Here is a 10,114-nt window from a genome sequence, read left to right on the forward strand (position 1 = left end):
GAGACCTGAAGAGATTTGTTTGAAGTCTAAAGCAGTTTTATTGCTTTGGAATGGGAAACTGTTGCATGTTTCCTGTAGATCCATGGCTCATAGAGTTTAATGAAGTCTTGCCTCAAGCTATTGTTCAGGTCTGGAACTGGAAGGCTCCCAAATTCCCATGTGGCCATATTTAACTCACAAATGCATTTCTTAAGTACCTGCATATGTTTCTCTTTTTATACTGAAGTAAAGTGAAATTAAAACATTCTGGGGTATTATTACACAACTCTTTCGAGACCAGTCAATGCCGTAAGTCCCTTAAATCGAATTATTCATCAACACAGAGGCCCCTATATAACCCTGACCCATCCTCCTCCTCAAAAAATTGGAACAGAAAAAAACTCACTCCTCCACCTCCAACATGCGCAGATGCGTTAGTCATTGTCATCATTAATTACACTGCATTAGAGCACTAATACATTTGTCATCTAATAACACACAGCATATAATACATCTGAGCAGTTTAAGAGTTAGAGTTAGGGGCCAAACTGTGAGATCTGAACTTTACCCACTCAGCTAATGTCTCTTACATCATACATCATGACTGATACATCATACACATCCCACCTGTATTAGAGAATTCATTATAACATTATAACACACATCATCTACAACACCCCACACACGCATATTATAATTGCATGACTGGGAAGGCCACTGAGGAACATGAAACCAGTTTGAGACGACTTTTGCTTTATGACATAGTGAAATTAGCCATTAGAAGATGGGTAAATTGTGGTCTTGAAGGGATGCACACGGTCAGCAAAAATACTTAAATAAGTTGTGGGATTCAAGCGATTGGTTGCTTGGTATTAACGGGCCCAAAGTATGCCAAGAAAACATTCCCCACACCGTTACACCACCTCCACCAGCCTGGACTGTTGACACAAGGCAGATTGGATCCGTGGATTGTGCATCAGCAGAAATTGAGATTCATGAGACCAGGCTACGTTTTTCCAGTCCAGTTTTGGTGAGCCTTTGCCCACTGCATCCGAGCTTTCTGTTCTTGGCTGACAGAAGTGAAACCTTCTGCTGCTGTATCCCATCCGCTGTTGTTCGACGTGTTGTGCATTCTGAGGTGCTTTTCTGCTCACCACAATTGTACAGAGTGATTATCTGAATTACTGTAGGCTTTCTGTCAAGTCGAACCAGTCTGGCCGTTCTCCATTGACCTCTCTCGTCACCAAGGCGTTTCCGTCCACAGAACTGCCGCTCATTGGATGTGTTTTCTTTATTGCACTATTCTGTGTAAACTCTAGAGACTGTTGTGCATGAAAATCCCCAGTTATATAAATACTCAAAATAGCCCATCTGACACCAACAATCATTCCACGGTCAAACTCACCTAGATCACATTTTTTCTGCATTCTGATGGTTGATCGGAACATTACCCGAAGCTCTTGGTTCGTATCTGCATGATCATATGCATTGCAACATAATTGGCTGATTAGATAATTGTATGAATGAATAGGTGTGCAGGTGTTCCTAATGATGTGCTCTGTAAGTGTAAGTTACAGTTGTACAATTATAAAATGTGGCCTTACAGTTATATAAAGAAATGTGATTTTTTTTTTAAAACACAGTGTATATTAATCGATGGAAAAAAGATTTCAGATTATTCCGCCAGTTTACTTTCGTTTAGTCAAAAAGATGGACTGAAATTGAACTGGCTCAATCATAAATCAATAAGAAACATGTGCCATGTTTCACTGCCATAGATAATACATAAAAATTCTGAGTTTGAGACACGTTTCACAAAGTAAATCCTTGAGAGAACAATGTACTAGATTGATATTTATAAATGTACCGTTGTTTGCTTCGAACACTTATTCCATGTTGAACTCAGTGGTGGTCCAGGCTTATAATTGGTGTTTGCTGCTCAGGAGGCCTTGGCTGCATTATAAACGGGTTGCTGATAAAACAACCGCTATCAAGATATGAAAATAGGGACAGAGACATCAAGTACTTGTTTACCAGCAGCTGATACAAAGACAAGATCTGCACTTTCCAGCCTCCAGATTTAGACCAGCCCAGATTTAAACTCCATATTGTTTAGCACAGAATATTCTATATAGAGAGTCTATACACAAGAGCTATATAATACAGTGATGTGTATACATATATATGATATATAATTACAATTAGACATTTACTTTTGGAGGAACTGCTCTCAGACATGTTTTGGAATGGTCTGTTGGATGTTTACTCATAACACATACCCATTAGTCATGCGTGTCACCTTATGGGTCAGTACTATAGTGTTAGTCAGATTTAGTATGTTGGATAGTATAATCCTGCCCTACTTTACAACCCTCTTTCAGTTTTTTCTTCAACACTCAAGCTGGGGAAGCTTATATCGCTGTGAATTGCTTGTACACACAGTAATTTCAGGGGCTTTTCTTCTTTAGGATATAAGATACTTTGGCCCCTTTCCAAAATAACCAGCAAGAATGAGTAATCACTCGTGATTGGTAGCCAATGATGTCATGTGTCTCAAATTGGGAGTTGAAATTGAACTAGCTCAGTCATAAATCAATAAGAAACAGATGTCCCATGTTTCTTCTTAATCCACAAACCCATGCGTATTCACACTAAAACAAGTGTAATATAATAAAATTCCCTGTCAACTGATATGTCCATTTTTGAAGCTATTCAGAATATCTATATGTAAACCAAAAGTATTTGGATTGTTATTGTAGTTCGGAACTCGTGATGAATTTGTGGCTCTCGGGCGGAAACTCCCGCTGATCCTGGTTTTGCCATTTCTCATTTGATCTGTTTTAGAGCTTTGACGTTCAGAAAGCCATACAGGCCAGGAAACCTGCAGTGGGGTCAAGAGGATTAGAGTCTCTCTCTCTCTCTCTCTCTCTCTCTCTCTCTCTCTCTCATCTATCTATCTATATTATAGGGTGTACCCTATAATATTTGTCCAGTACAATGCTGGACACTTTCCATAATCACAAGACAAATCTGAAATGTCATGCAACTGTGTCTTTTTTCATGATTGTGCCTGAACACTAAATTGGTATCATTTCATTTTACCATAGGGGTGTGAACATTAATGTGCTTCCATACTTTATAAATACATCCATAATTTTAAAATCTGTCAGTAAAGGTAAACTTTTCTTAGGCAGATAGAAAATGCTAGGAACTAATCTGGTGGAGGAACTCAGGATGTCAGGTGTCCTGCCAGCAGCAGTTGAAACATATTATCCCTCATTTGCTGTTGGAAAGTATTCCCCCTTTCACTTTCTCTTCCAGAAAAAATGCCCCGTCCCTTTTCGCACCAGTTGCGCAATGTTTTGTACCTTGTGAGACAGTGATCATGCTGCCCAGGAATGATTCTTCTCTTTTCCTTTCAGGTTATCCTGTTTACATTAATTTGTGCTAATGTAATTAGAGGAAACAGACCAGATGTACAATCACCATTTCAGGCATTGCCCATATTCAATGTACTCTGACCTCTTCTGACATCCATTCCAATTTCTTCTCCAAAGAAATATATTTATATTCCATAGTAGCATCTTTAGGGGGCTGACTTTGTTGAGTCTGACTGATGGTCCAAAGTGAGTTTTGATGTGTGTGTGTGTGTGTGTGTGTGTGTGTGCGCATGTGTTTTGTTCAGTGTGAGCTGTTCCTATGTACCCATGAGAAGCGGAAACAGGGTTGACCGATGGTGGCCCTGGAACAGCCTCAAGAGGAAGTTGCAGGAAAAAGGCGTTGACATCACCTCAAGCTGCAACCCAAATGCAAGGCAATTAAAACAGCAGCTATGTACATACATATTTCACATAGAAGACAGAACCATAAAATGTATTAAACATTAAACCTCGGTCCCATGGAGTAGAGGTTATCAAACATTTTGTAGCCAGGAAACCGCTTAAATATCAAATAAATTTATAGCACAGATTTATTTACGAATATAGGCCATATACAACTAGTCACATATTGGGAGGATTATTCAAATTTGTAAAACACTATACTGACTATTTATTAGCGTCATAAAGCTTTTTTAATCCTGAACTTTCAAATAAACGTTATTTATAGGCTTACATGTTTTTTTTTGCATTATTGACGTTTGAATTACACCCAAAGTGACCAATTAGACAGGCTAAATATAGGATCTCAATAATAAATATAATCATTTTAATAATGGTGGGTTGCTGTGATTTCCCTGGGTTCCCCTGGACCCCCACGTTGAGGACCACTGCCATAGATAATCCATAAAAATACTGAGTTTGAGACACGTTTCACAAAGTAAATCCTTGAGAGAACAATGTACTAGATTGATATTTATAAATGTACCGTTGTTTGCTTCGAACACTTATTCCATGTTGAACTCAGTGGTGGTCCAGGCTTATAATTGGTGTTTGCTGCTCAGGAGGCCTTGCCTGCATTATAAACGGGTTGCTGCTAAAACAACCGCTATCAAGATGTGAAAATAGGGACAGAGACAGCAAGTCCTTGTTTACCAGCAGCTGAGACAAAGACAAGATCTGCACTTTCCAGCCTCCAGATTTAGACCAGCCCAGATTTAGACTCCATATTGTTTAGTACAGAATATTCTATATAGAGAGTCTATACACAAGAGATATATAATACAGTGATGTATATATACAGTATCTCACAAAAGTGAGTACACCCCTCACATTTTTGTAAATATTTGATTATATCTTTTAATGTGACAACACTGAAGAAATAACACTTTGCTACAATTTGTGTAACAGTGTAAATTTGCTGTCCCCTCAAAATAACTCAACACACAGCCCTTAATGTCTAAACCTCTGGCAACAAAAGTGAATACACCCCTAAGTGATAATGTCCAAATCGGGCCCAATTAGCCATTTTCCCTCCCAGGTGTCATGTGACTTGTTAGTGTTACAAGGTCTCAGGTGTGAATGGGGAGCAGGTGTGTTAAATTTGGTGTCATTGCTCTCACACTCCCTCATACTGGTCACTGGAAGTTCAACATGGCACCTCATGGCAAAGAACTCTCTGAGGATCTGAAAAAAAGAATTTTTGCTCTACAGAAAGATGGCCTAGGCTATAAGAAGATTGCCAAGACCCTAGCACTGAGCTGCAGCACAGTGGCCAAGACCATACAGCGGTTTAACAGGACAGGTTCCACTCAGAACAGGCCTCGCCATGGTCGACCAAAGAAGTTGAGTGCACGTCCTCAGTGTCATCTCCAGAGGTTGTGTTTGGGAAATAGACGTATGAGTGCTGCCAGCATTGCTGCAGAGGTTGAAGGGGTGGGGGGTCAGCCTGTCAGTTCTCAGACCATACACCGCATACTGCATCAGATTGGTCTACATGGCTGTCGTCCCAGAAGGAAGCCTCTTCTAAAGATGATGCACAAGAAAGCCCGCAAACAGTTTGCTGAAGACAAGCAGACTAAGGACATGGATTACTGGAACCATGTCCTGTGGTGTGATGAGACCAAGATAAACTTATTTGGTTCAGATGGTGTCAAGCGTGTGTGGCGGGAACCAGGTGAGGAGTACAAAGACAAGTGTGTCTTGCCTATAGTCAAGCATGGTGGTGGGAGTGTCATGGTCTGGGGCTGCATGAGTGCTGCCGGCACTGGGGAGCTACAGTTCATTGAGGGAACAATGAATGGCAACATGTACTGTGACATACTGAGGCAGAGCATTATCCCCTGGCTTTGGAGACTGGGCCGCAGGGCGGTATTCCAGCATGATAATGACCCCAAACATACCTCCAAGACGACCACTGCCTTGCTAAAGAAGTTGAGGGTGAAGGTGATGGACCAAACCCAATTGAGCATCTGTGGGGCATCCTCAAACGGAAGGTGGAGGAGCACAAGGTCTCTAACACCCACCAGCTCCGTGATGTCATCATGGAGGAGTGGAAGAGCACTCCAGTGGCAACCTGTGAAGCTCTGGTGAACTCCATGCCCAAGAGGGTTAAGGCAGTGCTCGAAAATAATGGTGGCCACACAAAATATTGACACTCTGGGCCCAATTTGGACATTTTCACTTAGGGGTGTACTCACTATTGTTGCCAGCGGTTTAGACATTAATGGCTGTGTGTTGAGTTATTTTGAGGGGACAGCAAATTTACACTGTTACACAAGCTGTACACTCACTACTTTACATTGTAGCAAAAGCAAAGTGTCTATATGTATGTGTGTGTATGTATATATATATATATATATATATATATATATATATATATATACAATTAGACATTTACTTTTGGAGGAACTGCTCTCAGACATGTTTTGGAATGGTCTGTTGGATGTTTACCCATAACACATACCCATAAGTCATGCATGTCACCTTATGGGTCAGTACTATAGTGTTAGTCAGATTTAGTATGTTGGATGGTATAATCCTGCCCTACTTTACAACCCTCTTTCAGTTTTTTCTTCAACACTCAAGCTGGGGGAGCTTATATCGCTGTGACTTGCTTGTACACACAGTAATTTCAGGGGCTTTTCTTCTTTAGGATATAAGATACTTTGGCCACTTTCCAAAATAACCAGCAAGAATGAGTAATCACTCGTGATTGGTAGCCAATGATGTTACGTGTCTCAAATTGGGAGTTTGGTGATTCCCTAGGAGAAATTTTCAAGGTTGGTCATTTGAGCCTTCTTGGCTCATTAAACTTGCTCTTTCCCTCTCACGGTAAACAAAAACTGGTCAAGCATTACATTCTAATGTTACACATCTCCACCTGTACCTCCCCGCTGACGTCAAACCATGTTCAGTAGTCAGTGTGGATAGCTGCCTGGACCATAAGCTTCAGACCATAAGCTTTCAACAAATTATGAGTCATATATGACTTTGCATAATGGTTGCCTCAAAAGCATGTGCGTAGTCTAGCTTCTAGACACATCAGTCATGATATTCTAAATCCCAGACAAAAAGACATGGATTAATACCAAAGAGCCTATCAAAATCCAGTTATTTTGTTGTATCATCTTTGCAAAGAGCCAGTCTACGTCGGTAGGGCTAAGTAGGTGAAAAAATGTCCAAGCTACTAGTTTACCTACATCTGATTAAATGTTGTTTTAGGGTTAGGTTTCCATTTGGATGAGCTGTAGGTCTATATTAGCACATATCCATATATTGAGGTTGTAATCTGAGTTTCTGACAACTGGCAGGCGCAAGAAGAACTCACCCTTCTCCTGTAGGACATCTAGATTACCATCAATATACGTTTGAGGTTTATGTATTCTACACATGACTGACACATCAGTCACTTCTGCCAGACGTAGACTGGCAAAGACTGGCCTGTGGAAAGGGCCCCTTGTAGCACACGTTCATTTTATTGCCTGTACGGGACACTTTCACTGAGCCTGTCCCATTATAATAGGTTTTATGATTCTGCCCTTCTAAATTGGCACTTTGGGCATTTAATTGGTAGATTAAGGTTTGTGCATTAAGAGACTGTTATTAGAATTGGCTTAATTTACACTGGAAACATGTCCCAACCACTTTTTGATACGCCTATCCTTGTTACAATTGCTTTCATTTATAAAAATGTAATCCATTTAAAAATCTGTGTTTCTGGTTTGATCATGGAACTAACTGTCTGTAACCTGAGCATGTCTGTAACATGCTCATACAAATGTTTCTGTAACAGAAGTAATATGAACACATTGTATGTTATAGAAATCTACAGTATTATATCATTTCAAATGCAAGGCAAGGTCTCATCCTAGGTGTACTCATAATTATAATGGCCAATTGCTCAGCCTGTAAGATTATGTTGCTAGGTTTAATTTCTGTTTTCCTCTCTAGGCTGAGAAGGACGCCACTCTAAAAGGTGATGCCGAAAATGTTTATTTACATTTGTTCATTGTCCTAAATGTTTTAAAAACTTACCTAACAGAACCTTTGGAATCACTGGACCCCACTTGTGGGATAGTTAACAAATCTAATTGTATAGTACATGTAAATAAACAGTTTGTCATAACCACTCTCTGCCCAATTCTGAAAAGACATCATAGCAGTTCTACTGATTAGCTTCTAATGACTAGTCAGGGAAAGCATCACTAATCAGTCCTTCCTATCCAGTGAAAGCACTGTCAAATGGGTTCTCTTGGATTTCTGGCAAGTGGATGGCTGCGGCATTGCAGCAATGTTCTTAGCGTTGTTATTGGCGGTATTAATCAAGATTAAAGTGCTGACAAAAGCCAGGAATAGCAACAACAACCAGGACCAGCAACAACAGTGGTTTCTCACCAGGCCACCAGTGATCACTGTATATTCAGCTACAGAATTTTTGCACCTTAATGAACATGGGCGAAAATGAGTAGAAAAGAAGTCAAACATTTGGGGAAGCTGTGCCAGTTTGAATCTTTTCAAAATGATCAGTGCAGTTAATATTTAAAGAAGGCTACATGGGGAAGAATAAGAATCTCTTCCTGTGATGCATAACATGGTTGGAGACCAGTCCTCCATGCAGAACATTTTCAACATTATATATCATTTATAGGTTTGCAAATGTTTGCAGATGCCATCTTCAATTCGTTATACAGGTCTTTAGTAGGTTTCAAATCTGAAGACTGAGATGGTTAATGCTTTTGGTCAGTGATTTTGATTTGCAAGTGCGTTTTGGTATCTTTATCCTGGTGAAAGATCCATCGATGGGCAAGTCTTATCCTCCAGGGAGAGGTAACTAGGTTTTAGGCTGAAATATCCTGGTATTTCATATAATTCATGATGCCATCGGGCTTCACCTGAGCAACTAAACAGGCCCAAAGCATCAATTATTACCACCATGTTTTACACCATAACAGTATGGGGAGTCAGTATGATCATGTGTCCTGGCATTTGTTGATTATTTGTTATGGCAGGTTTTCCTGGCTTTTTGGAGGGTTTTCCACATGATGATGGAAGACAAATGGATTTTACACGTGACCAACCTCATATTTAGAAGAAGAAGAAGAAGAAGAAGCCTTTGTTTGTCACATACTGTATATTTTACAGCATTTCTTTGCCTATCCTAGATTGTTAAGAAGTTGGGGTCAGAGCTCAGAGTCAGATATGATACAGCAGAGAGGGTTAAGAGCCTCACTCAAGGGCCCAACAGTGGCAGCTTGGTGATGCTGGGACTTGAAAACCCATACCCTATGATCAGTAACGCAGAACCTTAACTATTGAGCTGCCTGTGCCCAATATTTATACTGCAAAGAAATTGGTCAGTCTCAAAATGATTCATTAGAGATTAGAAAGAAGAATCATGTCTAATGTTTCTTTTATATCATCATTTTTGTCCATTCTCTTCAAGGGTGCCAATAATTCTAGGGTTGACTATATGTGCATAGTGCACTCCCACATGCACAATACCAGACTTTGGGACTGTAAGGCTGGGCACCTGTACTGTGCAATTCTCCTACTAAGCAGCTCATCACTTGGCCTGTGTATGGAGAATTCACCAGTCAGAACTGCTCCACTTCAGGGATGCTGCTAGGCAACGGGCTTGCCATGAGCGTAGCCAAATCCAACTACTTTTAGGTCAAAACAAAAGAATCTACACGGAACTAAGTACCCGAGAGAAGGAGTCCATACAACCTTCATGGCAGAAAGCAGGTGAGTGTAGTTATAATAAGCACTTACTTTATCTCGCCGTGTTTTCTGTGATTTTATGTGTGTACTGTGTAATTAAGGGCCTGCTGGGGTGTTTTTTTTTTGGCAGCCTCTTGGTTCAGAGGCTCTTCTTTCTTATGTTCTTATCTTATCTTGAGCACCTGGTGGTAAATGCTGAAAGAATTAATGCTAAGTCTGAACCATGTCATTACAGCAACAGAAAATAAGCTCTCATACTAAAGTGCCTGGAGTCTTTTTAATGCTGAATGAGTGTCTGCCTTGAGTTCATCTTGTGTCATAATTTCACAGTCAGTTCCCAGATGTTATATTTGCGCATAGCTTAATCAGAATCTGTAGCATTTTAAAATCTGATTTGGGTTGAAATACCAGCTTTTGCAGTTTTTGAGTGTGTGGACCCCTTGTTGTTACTCATTAAACCCTACCCAATGCTAATGGTTGCATTGTAATAGGGATATATGGCAGTATTGAAGCATGACTCAAGCATGGCCATATCT

Source organism: Ictalurus punctatus, chromosome 8, assembly GCF_001660625.3.
Source record: "Ictalurus punctatus breed USDA103 chromosome 8, Coco_2.0, whole genome shotgun sequence".
Taxonomy (NCBI): Eukaryota; Metazoa; Chordata; class Actinopteri; order Siluriformes; family Ictaluridae; genus Ictalurus; species Ictalurus punctatus.